This window comes from Lissotriton helveticus, chromosome 8 (genome assembly GCF_964261635.1).
Source record: "Lissotriton helveticus chromosome 8, aLisHel1.1, whole genome shotgun sequence".
Taxonomy (NCBI): Eukaryota; Metazoa; Chordata; class Amphibia; order Caudata; family Salamandridae; genus Lissotriton; species Lissotriton helveticus.
Genome location: NC_136069.1, coordinates 1,537,325,899 through 1,537,352,199, shown reverse-complemented (window position 1 = coordinate 1,537,352,199; position 26,301 = coordinate 1,537,325,899). Strand labels below are relative to the sequence as shown.

The window sequence follows — 26,301 nt, the reverse complement described above, 5'->3', positions numbered from 1 at the left end:
AATTGTAATTTAAAATCCGACTTCACCATAAGTTTGGATTTTACATTGTGATTCCAGAGACACCAAACGTGACTTAAAAATAGCTTCCTGTTTGGAAATTACACTTATAAAATGTAATAAGGTAATCCCAATGTTATGCTATTGTGCCTTGCAGTAGTGAAAATCAAACTTAAGAGTTTTTCACTGCTAGGACATGCAAAACTTAAAAGTACATGTCCTGCCTATTAAATACACTGCACCCTGCCCTCTGGACTGTCTTGAGCCTAACTTAGGCATGTCTTATATGTATTAAAAAGAAAGGTTTAGGCCTGGCAATAGGTTTATTATTCCAGATGAAAATGGCAGTTTAATACGACACAAATAGGCTCTGCAATGGCAGTCCTGAGCCATGATTAGAGTGCTACTTAAGTGGGTTGAACAAGGAGTGCTGCAAGCCCACTGATAGCATTTAATTTACAGGCCCTGGGTACTGGTAGTGAAGCTAGCGTTAGTCACCTCACAGGTGGCCAATGTTACCATGTTTAGGGGAGAATGCACAAGCTCGTAAGCACTGATTAGCTGTGATACAGTGTGCAGAGTTCTAATGCCAGCAAAATCTGTCTGAAAAGTGGAGAAGGAAGGAAAAAGGTTGTGAGGAAGACCACCCTAAAGCTGTGAGGTCTATCACCAGCCAACAGGGTAAATGTTCTCAGGCCCTGACCTACCTACTGTTGCAGTAGTTCCTGTTTGCCTTACTGCAAACAGGCTCAACATGGAATGTGTCAGGGCAAATTCAAAAAGGTGAAAAAACACAATATTAAGAAAAAATGACAATCCACAAAAGATACACCCCTCGATGCACAACAATCTCACAACAATCATACCATTAGAGACAAGCATACCATTTGAGACAAGCATGAGATTCCGCACCTAGGCCCTCATTAGGATAGCGTTTTTTCCGCATCCTCCGGGCCGGCGGAAGAGTCCGCCGGCCCGGAGGATGCGGAAAAACCGCTGCGGAGCCTTCACAGACCCCCCGCCAGATTAGGATGGCTGGGGGGTCAGGAAGACCGTCCGCAGCTTTTCTGCCGCGGTCGCTTTCCGACCGCAGCGGAAAAGCTCTAACATGTCTGGCGGTGCCTATCAGACACCTCCAGGCATATTAGGATGTCAGCATTTCTATGCCTTTCCACGGCGGCATTTCCGCAGTGAAAAGGCATACAGACTTTTGTTTGGGGGCCCGTTGCGGGCCCCCAGGGGTGAAGGGGGGGTGGGGGGTGCACATGGGCATTTGCGTGCACGAAGCGGCAGCCACCTCGAGGTGCCTGCCGCTTTGTGCATGCAAATGCACTGCTTTCATTTTTAACCTTGCGGCGGGTGCTGCTTGAAGCAGCACCCGCCGCAATGTTAAAAATACAGGATGTGACCGCCAGGGTGGCGGTCACATCCTAATTGCACCGGAGGGACCGCCGCTGCCCCTGCGGACGGTCCCTCCTACTCTGGGGTGGCGGACGGACGCAGGTCCGTCCGCCATCCTAATCGACCCCTAGTGCGGAATCTCATGCTTGTCATTTGAGATTTATCTTTTGGCAGAGATTTTCTTTGTCATTTAGATCTCGGCCGTGTACAGATATTGTTTGAGTGGATTTAGTGAGAGTGAGGTTGTAATGGTATGATTGTTGTGAGATTGTTGTGCATCCAGGGGTGTATCTTTTGTGGATTGTCATTTTTTCTTAATATTGTGTTTTTTATTATGTATGTATTGTATTGGAGTAATCATGCTTTTTTGATGGTGATTTTTCTATGATGTATTCACATATAGAAACTATGAAATAATGTGAAAAAAGAAATGAAAAGAAATACTTTTTTTTGATACATACAAAAGATAAAATGAATCTCTTATGAAAAAAGATTGATATAAAAAAAGAAATATTTTGTGCAAATAAAAAGAAAAAAACGAACTATTCGTGTTTGTCACTAATGTACTTTAAAAATGGATTATAAAGAATTGGAAGCATGTCATTATTGAAGTACTTTGGTCAATGAGGGAAAATTATATTTTTGTGCTAGTTGACTGGTACACCCGATTTTCAGTCCTAAATTTTAATGTATTTGTTAGCAAAAAACATTTAGCATACCAGAAATCACTACCTTGAAGCTATCCCTTCTAGTCACAATGAGCTTCTTGTGGCTGTTCTTCATGCGAAACAATAAACATTCACAATTGACAGTTTCAAATTTGATGCGCTAAAGTATTCAAAACTACTTAAGAATGCTATAAATGACATTATTCAAGCATAACAACTCTTTGAGTCTTTTAACATATTTTGTGATTTAGTTAACTTCTCAAACAGTTCCAAGTTGTATAGTTTATTCTCCTTCCTTTTTTTACAGGGAATGTTTAAAGTGTGCACACAAACGTGTAGGCGAATTTTCAAGTAGGCTTGTCAATGAAATATCGAATGTGCGGTATCACTGTTTGCACGTTACCGCCTCAGTAAAGGTGTTGTTTCTGTAAATCTTATTTTCCTTCCTACAGGTTCAATTCAGCAGGTTGGCCAGGAAAGCGCCCAAAAAAACAGCCATGGGGAGAGCAGGGATCCTTCCAGTAAGTTTCTTCTAATGGCAAGGAGGTTCTAGAAGAGGTGCCCACGATGGCCACTGAATCTAGCAGGTACTGGAAATCTTGTGAGAATTTGAGCATGCTCATTCCAGCATGAGCTTCGCAAAAAAAATGCTATGCTCAGTTTCACAGACAAATTAACCTTTACAGGCATGATGATGTCTCTTAGTCTGTCAGTGTACTGGGCGTTTTGGGCCCACTCTGTGAACTGCCTCTCAAGGTTGGGTCTAGACCTTAGGATTCCAGGCCCTATAGTCAGATGTTTATGCTAATTAGCCATCTGACAGTTCTGGCAGGTAAAGGTTAACTTTCGAAAAGTTATTTTTCCTTAATATTTAAAAAAAATCTGACTTCACTATTCAATAAGAACTATTACAAAAGTAGTTTCGTTGTTTTCCTCGCTGGTCCCATTAACGTGTTATAGGATTACTATTTATTATTGCTTCCCAGTGTTTCTCTATGGACCAGCCAGCCTTCCTACAGTAAAAATAGCATTAGGGACTGTTCACTGTAAGAACATACTAACTTAAAATTTTCACATATCCTCCTTTTAAATGCACTCACCCTGCCTTTTGGGCTATAAGGCCTACATTCGGGGAACTTATACATTTTTATAAGGAAGGTTATTACCTGTCAATGGGGTTAACTTTGGCAATTCAAACTCAGGCTACACTGATAGTCCTAAAGCCGTGTTTAACTGCCTCTATAGTGGATGGCACAATAGATGCTGTTAGTATTTAACTTCCAGCCCGGGTACAATGTATACCATATACCAGGGACTTATACACAAGTTAAATATGCCAATTAATAGCACGCCAATTCAATAATGTTAAAAGAGGGAACACAGGCACTTTACTACTGGTTAGTAGGGGTAAATCGCATAGAGTTCTAAAGCCAATAAAAACATAGGGTCACTCAAGAGATGAAAAACATGGATTGACCACGCAAAAAAGGTGGATTTCCTACAAAATAAGCCCCCAGCCAAAGGCTAGGGTAGACTAATCAATCCCTTGATGGACTTCCCTGCTCAGGCGATAGAACGTGGACAATTCATTGCTTCTGCAGTGGCACACTTGTCTAGGACATGCTCCTCTATCAACATATTCCCTAACAAATTATCATGTACATGGGGAACCCTTCTCTTCACCAACAGACCCACCTGTGAGGTGACTAACGCTAGCTTGCTGACAGATGCATCCCAGTAGGTGGACAGTACCACCATGGCCAACAAAGTGATGAGGCCCATTCTGTCCCCTAGGTCAGACTTCCGTCCCCAACTCAGAAATAGCTCTGATACAAAAGCTAACAACAACAGATGCCACTGACAGAGGTCAGTGGTAGGAACCAAGCCCCTGGGCATCCTCTGCCAGGGCAGGCTCCAATCTGGGGCATTTGGTATGCCGCACACCCAGCCATGGGGCTGGCTAGGAGTCCCCTACTTGTTGCCGAGGTCTCTGTGGCCTCTTAGTTTTTTCCAATAAGGAAGCTGCAACTTCAGATTGCAGATTCCCTCCTTTCACTTCTACTTCACCAGCTTAGGGGTGACGTACTGAGATTGGCTCATCAGTCTGCACCTCAAGACTGAACATGTCCTCGGCAGACCTACACTTCCTGGGTGGACACATAGTCCCCTTCAAGGGTGACACGCTCTGGCAGTGTGATGAAGGGGTCTGCCTGGCACAGGCCTCTTGTCCCCAGCCTCTGAGACAGTGCAGCCAAGAATTGCTCTCAATAGGGCCAGATTTGGGGTGCTCTTCCCTCAGAGCAGGTAACCACTGACCCTCTGGTCAATCTCCTACCTTTTCCTTTTTATCTGGGGCTCCACAACCTCAGTTTAGGGACAGTATGCCTGTCCTAGTACTTCTCTATCCCCAGGAATCTTTGTTTTGCGGTTCAATTCTCAGCCGTTTTCCCTCCAGTGGGAGCTTATTGCCCAGGATGCAGTCAAAAGACATATGGGGACAACAATGACATTCTTGTGGGCGACTACCACCTCTCATTCTAAGGATGCCAGAGGGCAGGCATACCCTTGCACATGGACCTGCGTTACCTTATGGAAATCAGCCTTGCTACCAGAATGGTCTGTCTGGCACAGGTGGCAGTGCCAGTGTGACCTTCTGGAAGTGATGTCTTCTACGTCCAGGAATCACCAGCATACCTACTTGTTCCACGTCCCAGCCTGAGGTTAGTTTGTCAAAGAAAAAGGGCCAGTGCCCAAAGCTCTTTTCAAAAACCCACGGCCAGCACAAGTGCCCCAAATACCAAGGCTGTGTAGTCCTAAATGCACATAGGGCCTACCAGAAACTGCCTGCCCCTTTGTGTTGGGTTTTACGTCTTCCTCTTCTTCCTCTTTTTTCCCTGTGTATGTTTTCCCTCTCTTGCTCTCGGAAAATGTCAGTGTCGGTCCCCAAAAATTAGTGCTGGTGGGCACCCCCTGCAAATACTGGCTTAAATTAAGCACTGCTACCAGCTAAGGGATACTAGGGCATGCTCGACCCTCTCCTTTTGGGAATAACGTACCACTAGGGCTACATTACACACCCCTGCAGTGTGACCACCTGTGGGTGGCTTCCAGCTAAATCCACGCTCCTGTGCCCTGTCTGTAGACAGTCATAACACCAGGCCTAGTAATATAGCACCAGGGGCTTCCTCCCACCAAAAATACCCTTCTGCTGGAAATTGGTCTGGGGATCTCGCCCATGAATACTCATTTGGGGCCATTTAGAGAACTGTTTTGCATTATTTTGGCTTTCTCTATCACTCTACGTGGGGGATCGTGGGCCACTCTTCTTGTGATCACACCTGGGTACCTTCTTGTACACTGTTACTGAGTAGAAAGCAGCCTCCTTTATGAGTTCCTTCCAGCACAGTGAGCTTGCAATGAGGTGCTGGCATAACTCTGTAAAGCAATTAATCAAGATGTGCTCCTGCGTAATCCAATTATACAGCCCATCATAATCCTTTACCTTAATACCCTTCATCCAACCATCTAGTGGCTTTCTATATGAGTCTATAAAATCATCCAGGACTGGTCTGACTGTTTCTGGCAATATGTTTCTGGGGTTAGACCAAATTCGGTTATAAGTGTCTCTAGTAACCTGGTCTGCTGCACCTAGGGCCATTAGGGAATCCCTCCCAGCAATCGGCATGTGCTTCTAGTGTGTCAAGGTCGGCCTCTGGGACTCTATCCATCTACAATGCCACCTCATGAACTGAAAACCACTTACCAATGTTATCCCCCACCACGTAAATCGGCACCAGGTCTCTTGAGATGTGGACCATGCCTTCACATCTCCTATGCACTTCAATATTACTTCCCCCATCGTTACAGGATTCAGAGTTCCTATAGGACATCAAGACACTCTTGCACTAGGGTAGAGAATTGGCCACAGAAGGCAAAGTATATTGGGATTAGGTTGCCAACAGTTCAGGAGAGAGATAGTTCAGGTTACACCAGCAACACGTTGATTATATCGGTCAGTGTGGCAGCATAGGGTCAGTGAGCCTAAAATGACATGATCAGAGGAGGACCAAGAAAAGGGGAATTAGGAGACGCAAAACAAAAGCAGGATGGGTAGAAAATGAGATCCAGTGTTCCACCATAATTATGTGTGGGTCGGGACTGCAACTCAAAAAGGTTAAAATATTCCATGAAAATGCATAGAGGAAGCATTATTGTTTAATTAGAAACTTGTAAATTAAAGCTGCCTAAGACCTTCAATTATGAAGTGTGCTGGAAACAGGAAAGAATAATATTCAGATCCTCGACAAACAAGGTGAGTGTACCAGTTCGGTAAATGATGAGTAAGGCCAAAGATGTAAGACAAGCAAATGTAATAAGGTGAATTTCGAAGGACAAGATAGACAAAAATCTGGCTTTACAGAAACCTAACTTGATATTGATATGAGAGGAAGAGTCCAGTACTTAAGTGCAAAAACATTTAACTAACGAGAATGATGCAAATTAGGTGGGCTGTGATGATCAATGATGCGAATGAGAATATGCATTTTAGACTAAAGTAAATGAAGAAACCACATTAGCAGGGTGAGATATATGTTATAACTTCAATGAAAGTCGCAAATGAATGGTCATTGAAACCGGCCAAATAATAAACTGTGGTCCAAAATGGCAGAAGTCGGGGGGTAACTCACAAAGATTCCACTATCAAAGGTAAAACACAATGTTATAGAAGATTAGTAAGGAGGCTGGGTGATGAACACACAGTTACTGGAGTATATTTTTCTCTAATACGGTCCATCTCTATATTCATTCTGTTCTGCTACCTCTAAACATTTTCTTTTACATCTCTGAAATCAGGCTCCATCTCCCAGCACTTACCCTCTCTAAGCCACCACGGCATCAGCTTCGACCCTGGCTTTCTACCTCTTACTAATTCAAAAGGTAAATTACCCATCACCAGATTTGGTGTAGTTGTGTAAGTTAAATAAGTAGTCTAAAGTGCTTTTCTCCATGATAATCCACTCCTTGCCGCTAGTTGCATCGATTCTCTTACAACTCGTTTAAACCGCTCTACCTGGATTGGGGACAATAATTAGCGCTTTTCTTCTGCTTTATCCTGCAACTTGAAAGATAATTCTTCAATACCTTGTTTACAAACTCTGGACAATTGTCAGAAACCGATTCCTCTAGCAAGCTCTCTCTACAGAACATATCTTCACGAAAATATATAACAGCTTCAGAACTGATCTTTTCCAGCATTCTCACCAAAGGCCACTTAAAAAAGTAATCAGCCAACACTAAGGTGAATGCTTCTCTTCTAGGTAAAATATTAAAGGGACCAAGGTTATTAATGCCTACTTTCCTTGAGGGTCTTGAAGCACCTTTAATGGGATTACAGTCAGTAATTCATGGCTTAGTGCGTGCACATACTTCACAACTGCCTACCTCAAAATCAATTAATCGGTCCATTCCAAGACACTAATAAATTTCTCTAATCTATCTTTTAGTAGCTGGCATGCCTATCTGCCCTTCATGACCCATGTCAAAAATGTTCTTCCTCAATCCAAGCAGAGGAATAACTTTATCTCCTCGCATTAATATATTTATATACTATAACACATATCAATTATTCGTTTATCTTGATAAACACTCCTGTGTCCTCACTGAGCTTTCTCACAGGTGGCCATTACTTTGTAAAATCTTCATGCACATTCTTAATTTTAATATCCTTATGCATTTCCAAATCCCACAAATGCCTGGAAATAGTGGCTAAACCACTGCCTGGCTTAGTTGACCAACATTCCTGTACACTCAGAATATTGATATCCTGTAAAGCGAATTCACCTCACTCTCAACAACCATCTCATTCTCTACAAAACCTGGATCTAAAGGTAGACAAGACATGCGGTTGCATCACATTGTTCACACCAGGGGCAAATTCAACCTTAAATTGATAAAATTGTAACTTGGCTGCTAGACGAAGCAACCATGCCATAAGCGACCATTTCCTACTTGGATACAGAACATTGACCAAAGGCTTATGGTCAATCCAAAGAGTAAATCTAGTACCCCAAAGAAATTTCCTAAAATGATCCACTGCCCATGAACAAGCTAGCAATGCCTTTCTATTAGGGAACAATTTCTTTCAGACGCATTTACCGAGGGTGAAATATATAATCTTACACATTCTTCTATATCACCACTTTGCAACAATAGCATCTATTCACTCATCACCAGTTTTGAATGATCTTAGAAATGGGGCATTTACAAGCTTAAGGTTCCCAAAAGCAGCACCTCTACATACAGACTCCTCAAATCAATACACAGTCTCAGCTCTCCTCAGCTCTTCAGTAACAATACAACTGGGGAAACACAGGGAGAAGACTCAGGGGAATATTTACAAGCCCCTATCACCACTATTTTCAAGGAAACCTAGTCTTAACATGGCAAAATGAGGAAAAATGCTTTATTCCTCGTCATTTTTGCTGTTTCTGTGTGTGCTGCATTGTGCAGCTGGCCTAGAAACAACAAAATGCCATGAATAGTTACTTATGTGCAGGAAGGTGTCCCTTCCTGCACATAAACAATCATTTAAAAAATAATGATTTGCATCTTCTATGTGTGCTGTACAATGTAGCAAACATAGAAGTTTCAAATCGCCATTTGTGATTGTTTATGTGCAGTAAGGGACACCTTCCTGCATATAAACAATCATTCCCTCAACACAGACACCCTTGCGCTATAGGGAAAGGGTGCATGCGTAGGTGCTAGGCAGCTGAATTTAGTGGCAGGAGAAACGCAGGGGTGCACCATATTATTGTGGACACGGTGCACCCCTGATATTTTAAAGAGACCGAGCACAGCGGTAGCAATTTTGGAGCTAACCCGCGCTCCACCACTTTATTGTAAATATGCCCCTCAATTGGTTCAATTATTTATTTGCTATATAGATCATTTAAAATAGCCTTTACCTAGGATCCATAATTCAACTGCACATTGCAGACCGTATGGCTTATGTGAATGGCATTAACTTTCATTATCATCTTATCCTTAAAGCCAACTAAACTTCCGAATTTGTCTCTGAACTCCTTTAGATAATTGTCCTTTAGTAATGCCCTGTATGCTTCATAATTACTCTTACCAATCACTGAATAAACTGGTGGTAAAGCATTGGGATCTAGGGGAATTTCCAATTCCTATTTTTAGGCCCAGCCCGGAATGGGATCACACTTTCCTAATAAATAAATATTCTCTTTAGGTTCTCGACCAGAAAAACACAAATTGGCCCAAACATAACCAATTAGATCAATTTTATGGCCCTGGTACCTCCCCGGCTGAATATCCGGAGGAGAGAAATAATTCTTTATCCTGAGTCGGTCCCACAATTATTTGTTATTAATGCTGTAACATGCCCAAGAATCCACCATTATCTCCAATTTTTAACCATCAACACTTAAAACATATTTAGAAAACCCCATAGTTTTGCTGTTTTTCACGCACATTACATGGTTAGGATTGAATTACTCTTCAGTTACTTCCTCATACTGTACTACATTGGTAACCGTATTAATTCTGTTGCTCACATTTGCTTTACAAACCCATCCAAAATGCCCTTTGCATCTGCAATGATTTCAAATGTTATCAATGCCTCGACATTCTTTAAAATTTCCAGCATGGTGGAAACTACCAGAATGATACCAAGATATTCTGTTGCCATTTCTCTCATTTCTCATGCTCTCCCACTCTCTTTTATCTTTGTTAGACCTATCTCTTTTAACCCCATTATTCTCAGCCAGAACCTCAAAGTTCTTTCACGTACAACATTAAGATGATTTTGCCCTCTGATTACACAAACAAATTTCTCTGACTATTCAATGCACTTAGATATATTAATAGTAGCATTTAATGTGATTTCAATCCCCATCTATAGTCTTTCCTGGACTTTTTTTCTTTTATCCCTCATCATGACTTGGCCTCTAAGTACTTGGTCATAAGCTATTGTTTCAAATTCACATGAAACAACCAGTCTATAAAGAGCAGAACCACAATCTTCAAAGGATTCACCCTTGCTGCACCTTGGAATAAAATGTATATCTCTCCATTACCAGAATAACTTTCTTTCCATATCTTTAAGACAGTTGTTTAGTGCCATGCTCAAAAACATCAACATCCCAGGATGTTCAGGAGGTGTAGGATTCATAAATTCTTTCAAACCAAGACAATGTTTTAATAAGGTGCCTTTCCTTCGTGATGTGCAATCGTCCCCTTCCAACACTTCCACATAATCAAGAAAAACCGGGAGCAATCCATCGGTGGCTCTCCTACCTGTTGAAGAATGAAAAGAGGAGTTGGTATATTTTAATTGAATTAGCTGAAGACAGGCTTATGTAGTATTTAAGTAAAGGCTTCACAATTTGCAAACACAGCAACCTACTAGTTCAGTCACTGATGTGTTGCAGAGAAAGCAGCGACCTGCCTTCCTCACAGAGACTTGCGTAAACCAATCAATTACTAAGCATCCACTTTCCTTACAGAGACGCATGTATATCAATGTGTTTCTGTAGAATGTGTCTATTGAGAGGCAAAGAAATCACATGAATAGACTTGCACCGTTTGTGCATCACATGTTCTCGGCTTTCGCTCAGCTCTCTGGATCCTCCAGTTTATGCACGCCCCCGTAATTGACTTGTCACAAATAAATAGCGAAATTAAATTAAATGGACGTCTTTTCCTTTACTTGGATGTCCAACCAAATGACAAAGTCACTTCACAACAGCAACATGTACAAACCACCGCTACAGCCACAATGTCCATTGTTGAACAATGCATGGGTAGGCTCGCGCCTGCTCTTCCCATCTACGCCAAATGTGGAAAAGACAATGCTGACACCAACTGAGGTAAATTTGGAAATTTATGTATTGTCAGAAATAACAGGAGCCGCACCCTGAGGAAATGTGGACATGGTCCTTCCTAACATCGCAACATTCCAAACTCTAATTGAGGCAGTAAGTAAAGCACAACAGTCAGAAAAGCTGCTGGAAGGTGCTGTTTTGCTCCATGTTGCTCAATTGAACTGATTCTAAGCAGTGCGCAATGTCCAATCTTTGCGACTTGGCCAACATCAAACGACAGCACATCAAGCATAGTTAGATACTGGAAGGCATGCTACTTACCAAACAGTGCCTTTCAAGTTTGCCGTTGCAGTCGACACACCATCCTCGCCAAATATGTGGTTGGCCAGCAGGTGACGTTGAGCTGGTAACCAGGTGTACAATTGCAACGTCAGACAAGAGTTGGGTCAGCTGGTGACTAGTGGATGGTGAAGAGAGAATCCCCACTCCCTGAGAACACCAACATGCCCTTCAGAGGAAATTCATCATCTCGCTCTCATGCAGCGAGAATTCCCCTTCTCAATGCTGCCATCCCCCATCAGCCTCCAGAACACCAGAAGTCTGAGCAGGGACATAGAAACACTGAGACAGCTGGGCAGTAAGCTGCATGGTTTCTCTAGCCGCTGCTTCCTTCCAGCGCTGTCTCTCATCCCCATGCACGTCTCCTAGCTAAGTCTTCCTCTGGCCACAGTTCTTTGCTTAGGTTTTGCAACCTCAGGCCACACGCCGCTCTGCTTGAGCTGGATTGGTCCATGGACGGTGAACAGAAGATCAAAGCATTCACATGCCCTTGGCTTTACTATGCTTTCCTCTGCATGGGGAAAAGAACAAGAGCGCAGACTGGCCCAGACTACCACTAACCCCTATGATGCACATTACAAACTTGGGTTGTGCATACATGCAAGGAGACCTTAAACAAGGGGTATTACACACCTCATGCAACCAAGCACTAATTACATACCTCTTAAACTCAAGAGTATTTACTGGGATCAATGAAGACAGATTCCATGAACTTTACATGGGAGGAGTCTGTAGGCAGTATCCTCACTGAGGGGCATATTTACAAGCCCCTATTACCACCACAACTTCACTTTTAGTGACATTTTGATGGCGATAGGAACTTTGACTTATTTACCAGGCAGCGTTAAGCCACTTAACGCGGCTTATCATTTAGCGTGAAAGGGGAGGGCAATGGGTGTTATTGTGGACGTTCCACCGCAACACCCATTCATTTTGATGCTGCCTCCTATTTTCAAGGTCCCCCTTTCTGCACATAAACAATCATTTTTAAAAAAACATCGTTTTGCAACTTCTATGTGAGCTGCATTAAGCAGCACACATAGAAGTTACAAAACAGCATTTCTAGATTGGTTATATGCAGGAAGGGAAACCTTCCTGCACATAAACAATCTTCCCCTCAATACACAGTGCAAGGGTTCCTGCATTGGAGCTGGGGAGATGAGGTTATCGCCATTGTCGGGGGAAACGCAGAGCTGCGCCATATTCTTGTCAATATGGTGCAGCCCTGTATTTCTGAAGTGGTGGAGCGTGTCGTTAGCCTTCTAGGCTTAACAACACACTCCACCACTTTCTTTGTAAATATACCTCTGAGTGTAGGGGGAAAAGGCCAGGCCCTTGCAACTATGATTCAGCTGCCACAACCTGCTAGTTATGTCACGACTTGTGGATTGTAGTCACTCATGACAAACATTCTAAACATGTAGGGCACTCCTCAGGAGACTTGTAACACAGAAAATCATACAGAGAGGGTCAATGTGACGAAATGAGGAGCAGGTTGGCACTGCCCCTAGGGCTTTCACCTTACAAAAATCATAACAACAAATCTGCTTGCTATTGTTTAACTTTTCCAGCTGAAATGCCATGCTGCATGTTCCTAAATAAAACATATAAAACATGGCTTTACTTATGATGCATTGTACTTCTTGATTACGAGGTGATGCTCGATGCAACTGTATAATTAATCTGTGCTCATTGTCAGATGTGTTATCTTTGTAGGCTTCCCTCTTATAATATGGATCAGTCCACAGCTCTGCTGTCAATCATTTAGCACATGGGCCTTGGCTCTCTATTAATCAGTCAACTGTGCACTCTTGATATTTTGAATGAACAGTTGTGTTTGGTGGAGCTCGCAGGAATACCCTTTGTAGTTTTGACATCAGTTTAATTTATTATAATTAAACATAAAACACAAGTCCAAAAACAGAACAAAGAAACTAAAATTGAAACATAAGCACTTCCATTTACAGAGATCCAAGAGGAAATCAAGAATATGCTGCTGTAACAAAGACACATGGACTAAAAATCAAAAATGCACGTACATTAAGACATAACTGATCTGAGTCCAAAAACTATGATTGTGCCTAGTTTAAGCACGATCACCTTTTGGAAACACTTTGTAACTGATTCGTATAAAATGTGAGCACGTCAATACTGCACAACATATGCAAGACCTGTCTTCACTTAAGGAATCTGCACACCATACATAGTAGAAGCAGTCTAACGATGAACAGCCAGACCTCCACAGCCATAGGCTCTATTGTACATATGTGTGAAGCGCACGGTGGCCGAAGTATCATGGCGCTACAACTGGTCCACATTACAAGGGAACAATCTGTAACTCATAGGGTTGGAACAAGAAGGTTTTTAAAAGTGTCCTCAATCAGAGGAGACTAGTATAAACTCCAAGCGGCTTTGGCAGTGAGTTCCAATTTCTAGCAGATTTGCAGGCAGGGGATGTTTGGGGTTTTACCCCCCTAATAAATGTATTTTGTGATGAATAGTTGGGTACAGGTGCTTTCAGTTGGGTATGGGGAGGTGTCTTTCGGATTTGACATAGGATTGTTGTAGGCAGACACTGACAAAAACACACACACACTCCTTCTCATCTCTGTTTTGAAAGTCCTAAAAATGTTTTGATTATGTTACAAAATACTGCCTTTCTCTCACCATGGGGCTCATTATGATGGCGGGCGGCATCATACCAGTGATGGGACCGCCCGCCAGGCGTGCGGCGGTCCCACCAGCCCACTTAGGATGCGCCCACCATACTGGCAGGTGCATCCTGGCCTTTTACCATTGCAGACGGTGCTGCTGGCTACAGCACCGTCCGCAATGGGAAAAGAGCATGCACGGCATTTCCCTGCACCACGTGGTGCCTGCCACTTGGTGCAGGGAACTGCAGGGGGGAACCAATGCACCCCTCCCACCCTCCCGTCCGAGGGGGCCCGCAACATGCCCCCAAAGCCAATTCCCGCCAGCCTATACTCACCCACATTCTAATATGGTGGCGGTGCCTGCTAGGCACCGCCACCATATTAGTGGTCCAGCTCTGCCCGGCAGGCAATGGTGACGATTGCCATCGGAGGGAAAGCGGAGAACGGACTTTGCGTCCGCGCGATACCCACCGCTATCCTAATATGGTAGTGGATATTTTTCATTACGATGGCGTAACGATCGCCACCGCCGGCACTGCGGTGGCGATCGTTAGGCCATTTTAGTGAGCCCCCAAGAATTCATACCAATCTGCATTCCTCTCCCTTTCTGCTACCCCTTAAGCCCCTCTCATGTGCCCTGCTTGGTGTATAATGTATTTTAACCTTATATGATGGTGTGACTGTCAGGAAATCTGAAGCTCACACCCCCAATCTCCGGGCAAAGTATTTGCTTTGGGGTGGTTTGTGTCTTGTAATGAAAAGGACCATTTTTCAGGCGTTTTTGTAATTTGGAAGCATCTTGTGCCTCATTACAAATGCCCCGATCCTGTGGGTGTTAATCCTACATCCCCACAGTTAATGATACCCAGGGTTCCGTTAACTCTTTGGAGGGTAGGGGGTGGTACATTAAGCAGGGATTCCTAGTGGAACCCTGAGCTCAGACTGAAAAATGAGATACTGGCATTGGAATTAATAGTAGTACGACGTTTTATTGTATTCATCCAAAGATTACAATAAAAAACTGTATATCACATTGTGCATGTATAAAACAATTGTTTAAAAAGTACTTAGCATACATAAATTAAGATCTATAACAAAAGAAATTGCACAGCTCAAGTGACTAACACTTTGGAAACTTCATTCAAAAATGTTATTACTCTTATAATTGCACTATTATCTTTAAGTCTAGAAGAAAATCTGATTGCCTCTATAGTAGATCTTATGTTTGCCTTGTTAAAAATCATTTGTGCGTAACTTTTTCTTAAATAGAGTTCAGGGCAAATACATAGGATGCGCAAGTGAGTTCACAGAGTCTACAGGCAATTTTTCCTTTAAGTGCTGGATTCCACTTCCCCTCCAATTCATAAATGAGGCTATAGAACAGTCTAAATCTTAAGAATTTAATTGTAACATAACCGGGCAGATTTGACTCTAAATAAACGTTGACCTATTGGAAAAAGATTCCCTGGCTATTATATGTTTCTAAATTCTTGAGTGATCTGAATTGTTCAACATTTTTTACTGACCCTGTCTCACTAATGGCTATATCAAGAAAAACTTTGAAGAATATGTGTGTTGCCCATTTAAGAGACTTACGCATGTGTTCCGAAATTGGCAAACAATCAAATGTTCATTTAACGACGATACAATCCTCCTATGGCATCCAACCTTATCTGTCATTTTACCTGTCAAATTATGATAGATATGTTTTAACTAGGTTCCGATTTGATTTATTCTATCGTCTTGTTTCACTTCCTGAGCCTTCTGATTGGTCACGCGAATTAGCCAGCTGCCCCTGTGATGGATGTACCCGCCAGTCTACCTTGCATGTAACCTTTTTTTGCAACTTTTATGAGACTCCGCGTAAACGCTGGTTGGTCCCTCTTCTCCGACAATTAGGTCTGAGAAGATGCAGACCTGCTCTTTTGGCTCTTCAGTATCTAGATACCCCGTCTGCTGCAAAATCTGTAGCTTGCTTCCTTAAAGCATGCTTGAAAATTCATTCCCAACTATTGCTTACTGTGTCATAAGACTCTAATCAGTTCTATATGAACAACCTGTTATCTCATCCCTTTACAGAGTGACACTGTATAGACGATTTTTTAATGATTTCCTAATGCATCGATTCATTGTGTCATGTATTCTTCAGCTAAAAATGTTTAAATTGAAACTTTTATAAATTGTTGTAATTATTTGTTTTTAATGCACTTTTATGATTGTAAATTCAATCGAAATAAAGTTTCTTTTGACTTGACTTTGACTCTAAATATTCCTGGTTCCACAAGGTGAGGTTTTCATAAATGAAGTCCCTGTCTTTGTATGATTGTAACTTGGCCAAGCGATTCTCCCTCTGTCTGTAGAATTAGTAATTCCATGTCTGATTCACCCAGTAATTCCCCATTCGTCCCCACATACGTCATGATTTTCTTGTGTGCTGCTCCCTGGCGCCAATTCTCTGGTTAGAGGAATCTTTCCCTGCACCTCAATTTATTTCGACCAGAGCAACATTGGTCAGATTACGGAAGCTCCATTGCACTCAGCATTAATTGTCCCAATATCCTTGCATTTATCCTATCCTTTTGAAACTCATACAGCAGAAATCAATTTTTTGATCCTGATGATGACCTGAGAAACTGAGGAAGGTTAAAATGCCATCTACAGTTTTCTAGCTGAAAAAGGATACTTATTGTGCAATGGCCCATATATGAACTTCTTACCCTTACCTTTACTCATGCACAGTATTGGACTATCATTACTTTTTGCTGCTTCTGTATTTTAAATGTATCACTATGGGCTGTCCATATGAACCTCACGAGCACTGTGTGTTCAAGAACTTTTTTCTCTGTAAATTGTAATTGATTCTGCAACTAATGGAATATTAGTAGATGATTAAATCATTGTCTATTGGATTATAGTAGGCCATATCTCCTGTGTTGTATTTCATTTACGGGTGCAATACATTAGTTTAAGTATTTTATGAATGATAAAACTGTACTCCTTTAATGATGCCCCTTGGGACATGGTTGTAAGATACACATTTTACCGAGGTCCCTGCAGGTTTTTGGTTCACTCCTGTTGTATATTCTATAAATATTTAAGTCCAGCATAGCCCAAAGGGAGTGGTAGAAAATATTTTCAGAAATGCTGACTCGTCAATATTCACGAATCAGGATTTCTAATGAAAATCTTTGGTACCAGCTACAAATGTGGGGATACAGACCTCTCAAAGGAAAACAGACCTTGACATCGCCAACATCTCTAAATTCTCTTACACAATTTGCTAGTGTTGCTAATATTGCAATGCCTGTCCCGCAAGCGACAAGTCTGGTAATGCCAAAATAGTAGGACATTGCTAACAAGACGTCACTGGGAACATGGAGATATCCATGACACTGGTGTCTGCTCCCTACAGTGCCCAACGCTGCAAATCGCAGCATGGAAGCTGTTCCTCGAGGAGGCTTACTTTGTGTGATTGACTGATGGCTAGAGCAGTTGGTAACATTTCAATGCTCTTCAGTGTTGAAGAGGTAGAAACCATTGATACCCTTGAATCATGAGGTGGTGGAATACCTCGTGTTGCCGTCTTTTCCTTCAAATATATCATTTTAATGCATTTTTGTTTATCACACGTTTGGTAATGCTTCTGCATTAAACATTGGGGCTTTAGTTGTTTTTATGCAATATACTGCTTTCTTTAAATCAAATTCTAGGAAGCTTTTTAAATCCCCAGAAATCAATGATAGTCAAAAAACGATAGGAAACAAAAACAAGCATAAGCAAGGCTAAAGGCTCTTGCCTTGGCAAGTTCTTGTGAAAGTTAAGGTTTTTTCTATTTTTCTGGAAAGCATGTGCCACAAAATTAAAAGACGAAAAACAAACAAAATGGTGTCTCCTAAAAGTTGGGGCAATAAGCTTATAATAAACATTTAAAATCAATTTTATCAGAATAGTTCAGGTGCTTATTTACAGGCAGCTGTACTTAGAATAGAATAGTTATAGAAATCGATTTAGTTTCAATGTAAATATAATATAAATATGAGTATTATTAGGACAAATACATTATACTACTGTCGTTGAATTATTCTATCCCACCTGAAGGCACAGTTTAAACACACAAGATTGACCTTGCCTAGTAAAGATGTATAAAGAATTCAAAGAAAAAAAGCGTAGGCAACGTAAACTACTAACTCATCAGCCCAGGCACTGAAATATCACTTTTTCCGGCTGGTGTGGGCATTTGATCAGGAGAACTGCAGTCACTGAGCAAGCGAGCCAGGGGCTGAATCGGGCTTAACCATTGCCAGATGCTGAATGCTGTGGTGGGCAGAAGCAAACTTTGAATGACAGTTGAACAGACCAATGGATGAAGAGGCCTGACCCAAAACCTATCTATGTATGTATAGTATGTATATTTGTGGTTTTTCTTTACTTATGTCTATTGTTATTATTAGATGAGGCATACAAGAACTAATGCGGTTTCTAGGCTTGACCTAAAAATTATGTAGGACCTCAATTTTTTGTTTATTTTCGTCGCAAATGTGTTTATCTTCCAGGGTGCAGTTGAAATTAATTCACTTAAAAAGCAATTGTAATCCCAGTTTCTTTGGCGCTGAGAAGTGCTACAGCTTGGCAATACTGTCTTGTTGAGTCTTGACCCTAACTGCTTGTCCGAAGAAGTGCAGGCTTTCCTCATTGGGCTCTGACTTCAAAGCCTTGTTTTGACCATTTACATTCTAATGCTATTAAACAAGTAGCCAAAACAGAAAGCCACAACTTAAAGCACTTGAAATTTAATTAGGAGAGACAGCTGTCTTTAATTCACGTTTTTCCTCTGAGGAGCCTTGGATAAAGAAAACACAATGTGTGCACTGCATAGGAAAGTTGAACTAACTGGCCCAGGTCAAAAGGGCAGATACTGATAAATTAAGTATTTAAAGAGAGTGATAGACAGGCAACTAACTAGCTCCATTCATAGAATGGTACGTTAAACGAGAAAGAAGCAAACATATAACAGATGTAAATCCTATCTAAAGCTATGGGTACACAGAGTGAGCAATAAAGAGAAAATTACTAACGATAAGAAAAAAATAGAAGATAAGGAGGAAAAAACAAATGCGAGCTTACGGAAAATGTTCTAAGTGTACATGGCACCTCTCTCTTTCCCCTACTGCAGTGGAGAAGTGTGGCTCAATGGTTAGAGCGGCAGACCCTGATGCAGAGGTCTGGCCCAGGACCAGGGTTCAATTCCTGCCTTGGCTGGTCTTGGTGGATCTTGGGCTCATAATTCCTCGGACCTGATTTCTCGCCTCGGTGCCTCCTCTAAGCATGGGTCCCACGCTGCAACTCTGGGCAATAGCTTGCTTAGTCTCCACAACGGCCCCCAACAGTGCTAGGGATGCCTGGTTGCATCCTGGGGATGCCCAGGAGTGGACGTTTCACGGGGAAAAACCAGGAAGGGTTCCCTAGCGGTATGAGTACAGTGCCAGGACACTCTGGAGTATCAGTGTGCTTTACAAATACGCTGACATTTACAAATATGCCTACTGCAGTCCTAACTATACACTACCACGGGGAAAGATGCACAACACGCAGATCAAGAAATGCCCCCTCTCTGAACTGCAAGCTCCATACTTTACTGCTCATGAATGGGCTGATTTATAAAGATTTTGCGCTGCCACAAAGTCCTGCAAGTGTAATTTTTTTTGCGCAAATAGCACTTTGCACTGTTTGGTGCCACTTTGCACCAAGAAGGCATTCCGTGTGTGGTACTTGGGCATTCCAACGCGACCACCCATGTTTTTTTATGCAAAGCCAACTGCACTTCCATGAGTGTAAGAATCAGGAGATTGCTGACGTCAGCAGGTTCCGTCACTACACCATGTGCAAGTCAATGTATGATGGAGCGGAGAGCATGAAAGAGGCTTTAAAATAAAGGTGCTCTTACTAACGCGCTGCCATATTTATGCCAGCCAGCCATGTGATTCGGCCCTCTGTGTACGTTTTTGCTTGCAAGTTTGCCACAAATGAAGTAGAAGGTTGAGTTAATTGATTCCCTAAGACTTCAAAATTAATATTTACAAGGGCCAGTATTGGTATATTTTGGTACGGACATGTATTTGTCTTTCAGAGGAATGTTTAATCGCTAATGTTTTGAGTCAGAGTCGGCGGGGGCAATCCGTCCGCCATCCTCACTGAAATGGCCCCTCGCCACATTAGGATGGCTGGGGGATCCGCGGCAGACGGGAAGACCGTCCGCCGCTTTTCCGCCAGTCACCTTTTTTGACCGGCGGAAAAAGTGCGTACATATGGTGGCGGTGTCTGCGAGACACCGCCAACCATATTACGATGCCTGCGGTCCTATGCCTTTCCACGGCGGCATTGCTGCCGTGGAAAGGCATACTGTCTTTGCTTTGGGGGCCTGTTGCGGGCCCCCAGGGTGAAGGGGGGGTTAGGGTGCACATGGGGGGTACCTATGTTACCCCCCTGCGTTTCAAAGTACAACATGGCAGGCACCGCGCGGTACCTGTCATGTTGTGCTTTGAAACTCACAACCTGCATTTTTAGCATTGCGGCGGGCGGTGCTTTCAGCACCGACCGCCGCAATGTTATTAATGCGTGATGCACCCGCCACTGTGGCGGGTGCATCCTATTTCGATGCACGGGACCTCCGCCCTTATGGCGGACAGTCCCTTCCCACGACAGGATGGCGGCTAATCGGCCCCTAAGTTTGACTAACCCTAGTGTGAACCTACCCATCGGGGTTGTATGTCAAACTACGGTGTACAGAAATATTGCATGAAAAAACATCGCTTACTATATTGCCCTAAGGGGTGTAGATTTTCGAACATAAACTCCAATATGGAGATATTTTTGGAAACTATATATGTACGACGGTATTCTGATGTATGCCAGCAGATATGTTACTACTGGGGCGGAAAAGCATTCGAACACAGTCCTAAAAACGGAGGAAGGGCATTAATATTGGACTTAAAAAATTGTCCATATGTCAATAATTCAGTAAGTCGAGATCAAAAGCACGTCGACATTACGACTGCCAATGTGTTGGCCACTATTCATCACAGTCAGTGGTTTATTTTGGGCTGATCTTGGCCTGAACCATTACGGCTGGTGGCTGAGGGGACACTCCCGTTGAATATGACCCTACAGGCCAGTCGATTTCTATTTTAGTTTTAATTGTGTGTAGTATGGCACATTCTTGGTTTTCTGAGACAGATGGACCCTAAACTATTCAGGGATTTCCACAGTGGCCTTAGGAGAAGCCATGTACTTCATTGCAATTTGAAGAAATGAAATATATTTGGTTCTGCTATATGTCTGTGCGTGGACACCGATTAGGTGTAGGGGAGTGAGGGGGAATCATATATTGCACCCAGTAATAAGGTGTCTAAACAAGGGACACTTTTTTGCTTCTCTAATTCTCCATTGGAGGCCACTTTTATGTTGGTGCCCAGGCCTATTTTCTGTCCGAGTCCTTCTACTGGAGAACAGGCATATTTGGAGTTTTTGCCTTTACGCACAGTGGGTTGAGGCTGTACACGACCTCACGTGTCCTCTCCCTCTCAGGCAGCACGAGCAAATACGCGGCACTGCCTGTTATCTGTAACAGAAAAGCAGCAACACTTTAAGCGACGGCGGGAAGAGCGGGGGCAGCGAGGGTGAGACATTCCCTTCAGGGCCGGCGCTAGGCATGGGCAGCATGGGCGGCTGCCCAGGGCCCCCTGGTCTGGTCGCAGGAGGGGGGCCTCGCACCTTTAAAGACTTCGGTGTTTTGAGGCCCGGGGGGCCCCCTAAGAATTTAAAGGTTCTACCAATTTCCCCTGCTGGCCCCTCTAGCAGGGCCTAATCGCTGCAGCTGCATGATGATGGCAGCGATTTCTTAGATACTTAAACTGCCATTATGTGTGAAGTGCGCCCTGCCCCTGCATGAATGAAAAGCAGGATATCCTGCAGGGCGCACAACAAAGGATAGAATGACGTCCTGTCACTTGAAAACTGCTCACCTAGGATGAGGGAAAATTGGGAAAGGAAGCATAGAGGTGAGAAAAAAGGGGGGGGGCAGATAGGTGTGAGTATGACAGTGAGACAAGGGGTGCAGGCAAAGGAGCAGACACAGCATTAACAAGTGGCTGGAGCAAGGCTTTACGTGTCTTAGACCCAGCAATTAATTAGAACGGAGATTGAAACGGCCCCCATATCTTTTCCTATATTCATGTACTAACTTGGCCTGCAAAGAAACTGGTCTAGTGTCTGCACAATGAGGTATGACACGTTTACAGGGTCGGACTGACCTATAGGGCAATCAAATCAGGCTGTGCCCAACGGTCTAATCTGTCAGGTCAGTATGTAGGCGTGTTTTTTTTAATGTTTACAGGCCTGCTTTATGGTCATGAGCCGTTTTTGTACTGTTGATTTTCATGATATTTTAAAACAAACATTGCTTCCAGCAAACTCAAATACATGCAGTCTTCCATACCTTACAAAATCGTATACAGCATCTCTTTACAAATTAAAAACTGATATAATTTGCAAATACAGATATTTTTCTAGCTGCTTAATTCACTAATGGGGGCCGCTTTTATTTCGGTGCTGGGGCCTATTTCCTGTCTCAGTCTGACAATGTATGTTAGGGTAATACATGGCAACAAATTAGTTCCTGTTTGTAGTTCACGTGCTTCACTTAATTTTGCATTCCTTAAAAATCTTAGGTATTTTCAAGATGTGTGTTTCTGTAATTCGTTTCACAGCATAATACTCCTGTATGGTGCACACTTTGTATTGAGTCGCATCCAGGTCTTTAGAACAGGCTACAATTGAGAGCTTTGTATTTGAGGCCGAAGGCAGTTTAACTTTCTCACTGTGCCTACCTGGGGATCAAAAAGGTGTTCAGAATGCATGATCATTCAATACATGGCCTCTCTTCAGAGAACACAGAGCAACAGTACAGTATTCAAATTGCAGGTGTGATTCTGTGCAAGTGTGTGTGAAGGAGGCACTCATTGGTCAAAACAGTGACAAGGTAAAAGTAAAATAATTTGTTGTTACTCATTATCCGAAACAGCTAACAACCATTGACAAAATCAATACTCCTGGTTGTTTTAGGTGTATGTGAGTTGTTGTGTTATATTTCTGTTTTCAATCATGGAAAGCCCAGAGAGGAAACAAAGTACTGGTCAGATTGTACTCTTTGTGGAATCACAGAAATTTAGATTACCCTGTTTAAGCTACACCCTTAATTATGTAGACCACACCGCTTTTAGAGACCCACTCATTTGTTTTTCAGCCAGATTAAAGGCCTGGGCTGGCAGAAAGGGAGACAGGGAAGAGGAGAGATGTATGTAATGGGCAGAATCCATGCGGACAGGCTGGTAGAGAGATTAAGAGCTGAGGTGAAGAGCATTACATTCAAGGATGTAAGAGGAGAAGAATCCATGCAAAGTGGTAGGATGCCGGGAAGCTTGTGAACTTTGAAATGCAGAGGTTCCTAATGTAACATTTAATATTTTGTTGTGTGCCAGGCATGCCTCACACTTCCTAGTGGTTTGGGGGTTTCACCCTCATCAAGAATACTTTGAAAAATGGCAGAAGATAGTATTATTGGCCCATTTTCCATAAATTCATTTATCCCATTCAATAGAACAATAACAAATGTTAAATCTTTTAATGTGTTTCTATTTAATACAGATGTAAAATATAGGTACGCATTGTCTAAGTATTATTAATTTTTAACCATTATACTCACATCCAAACTCAGTAAGTAGCTTCTTGAAAAAAGGCTTCAACAATGCCATATAATCTGTGATCTCTGAATAAACTGCACCTTTTATAAAATACAGCAGCTCATCTCTTAATGAGAATTTCAAAGTTCAAATATTTCTCTCATGTATTGTTGGAGCTACACTAGTTTACCATTAGAAAGGAAGTAGCCTTCAAGGCACTGTATACTGCTCACAACATAGGTCCTGAGTACCTTGGAGAAAATGCATATGGTACACACCTGGGGAGCTCTTCGATCAACCCCCTTGGGAACAGTGGAAACACCTAAAATAACAAAGAGACCTGGAGTGGCAGAAGCTTTATTTCATTCCTTGCAAACTCTGAAACAATTTAGAAAAAACTTAAAACCTGGCTTTTTTCAACCAATTTGCCCAATTAGCTTTATTTACTGTTACAGCTGCAGATGGCAGTGCTACACTGGCATGCGCTATAAACAATATCAATATAATTAATGGCCAATTTAAATGACTTCCTATGATGTCACTTCCTGTTAAGTTAACTCGTATGCAAATTATAGGGGCCTCGCATTTTCCTATTCTGCCCAGGGCCCCATGAACCCTAGGACCGGCCCTGATTCCCTTGCCTGGACCTCACTGAGAAGCTGACGCTTTTTCGTGGCGCGCGCAGAATGTAAAGCGGACGTTAATCTCGCGACTCGTGAAAGGTGAAGGGTCAACAGCAGAACTTTGCTGGAGATCAGGGAGCTGGCAGCCTGCCTCTCGTTTATCAGTCTTCTGATAGGGCGTCGCAGCCGGGGGGCGCGGGGGCGGAGTATGGGACAGATACATCAGCAACAAGGCACACGGCGGGATTGAAGTCTGTGGCTCCGGGCCCAGCGTCGCGCGCCCCTGGGGAACGCGCTCTCTTGTGACTCACTGAAGCATCAGGAGGTGAGGACGACCTGAAACTTGAGAATGATAATGGCCCTGCTCGGGGTCGTGGAAACAAAGCATATGAAGCACATCTTCCGTGTGATTCTTCGTCATTAGGAGAGACCCGGGCATGTTTCCTGCGGTGCGCGAGCTGTGCAGAAAGGAGGTTGTTCCCATTTTGTGAAGATGAACTTGCAAGATCATAATGTCCCAGTAATTGCCGGGGTGCCAACCCAGGCCAGGCAGCTCACGGTGAACGTTATGTTATGGTATTTGGGTAGGACCCCTGGAGTTATGCAGCAACAGAGAATCATCCAATTATGTGGCAGGGGGACTAAATTATGCGGCGAGAAAAAGGCTAATTATGCTGCATAATGTGGCAGTTTGATTTTTTTTCTCCATTTAAAACACATTAATCTTTATTTCCTGTTTAACATCTAAATTCAGCGCTTGAAGAGTTACCAGAAATTCTTTGCTCAGTGCCGTCCCACAATGCATCACCGCACATGGCATGGTGCTTTCTGTTTGCAACTTTGTATCCGATTTGGCTAGATATATTTTTCGCTAAAATCTGAAAATTATGCAGCAGAAGGTGAATTATGTGGCAAGTGCATTACATCGACAGTTGTACGTTAAACACAGCAGCCACGTATCATATAAATCCAGTGGCCTCGTATATAAGTGCACTGCACTGACGCACGTGTTTCAGGGGTATAGCGCCTAGTGTTGAATAAACTCAATGAGCAGATCACAGGTTTGACTCTTGGTTGCCCCAACCCTTCTTTTTATCAATGGCGTTATTATAATCATAACTAACATTCACTTGAGAATCATAAAGAGTGCACCAAATAGGTAGTGGTCACTTTCACTGCCCACTTGTGCAATGCACTAAGATTTCGAATTGAGATTTTTTTAATTTCTATATATTTAGCCTAATCGTTTTCCAGTGCAATGCATTATTACAATGTAACAAAACCAAACAGGGTTGGAAATTATACTGCAGAATTTATACACTACTCACTAAACATTTTGTGAATAGAAATGACAGTTCAGAAAGCAGATGCAAATCACCACTGTCACTGCAGGCGGGGATGGAAATGGAAGTTCCCAGGAGGGTTCATTGGTTGTCATAGGAATGTTGCAGATACACACACTAGCTATGTGGGTAGTCACAGATGATCCCAATGCTTTACCTACTCTATTTTGGCACCTCATTTGGCAGCAAAAATAGTTGTGTCATGAAATGGGGCAATGGCCAGTTTGCCCAACAGCTTCTTATTTTGTAGAGGTGTAGGGTAAGGACTTTTTCAAGGAAAAATATTTTCTGTGTCGAGCAGAATGTGGGGCAAATGTGCAATTAACTATTTCTTGATACGGTAAACTTGTAGATCGTCCTTCTGCAGACTAGAGGAAGTAGGAGTATGTTGCAAATCTATGGTTTTGGGACATATCAACACAAATTGCTGGTCTTGGTGAATTTTAATAGTTAGTAAATCTAAGAATGTTGTAGTCGTGAGTCCATAACCTGGAGTTGTATCTATTTATTTATAGGGCCCTGAAGCTTCATGTGTCTCACTTTCTGTATCTTCCAAAAATTTGGGATGCTGCAGGTTGCTGAGTTGCATCTTGGTCTATGGTGAGGGCAAAAGAAGAACATAATTCATTCATTCATTCAGGACACTGGTCCTCAAGCTCGGGTGTTATTCTGCTCCTGTGTAAGTAGACA

General features: G+C 42.7%; 1 long non-coding RNA gene across 2 annotated transcripts in view; it reads left to right on the top strand.

The window, feature by feature from the left end:
* Positions 1-26,301, top strand: part of LOC144772041 (uncharacterized) — a 152,020-nt gene that overhangs the window by 39,356 nt on the left and 86,363 nt on the right. For both annotated transcript variants that reach the window (XR_013599613.1, XR_013599614.1), the window contains one exon: positions 2,519-2,653. This is a non-coding gene — a long non-coding RNA (uncharacterized LOC144772041). The remainder of the gene's footprint in view (positions 1-2,518; positions 2,654-26,301) is intronic.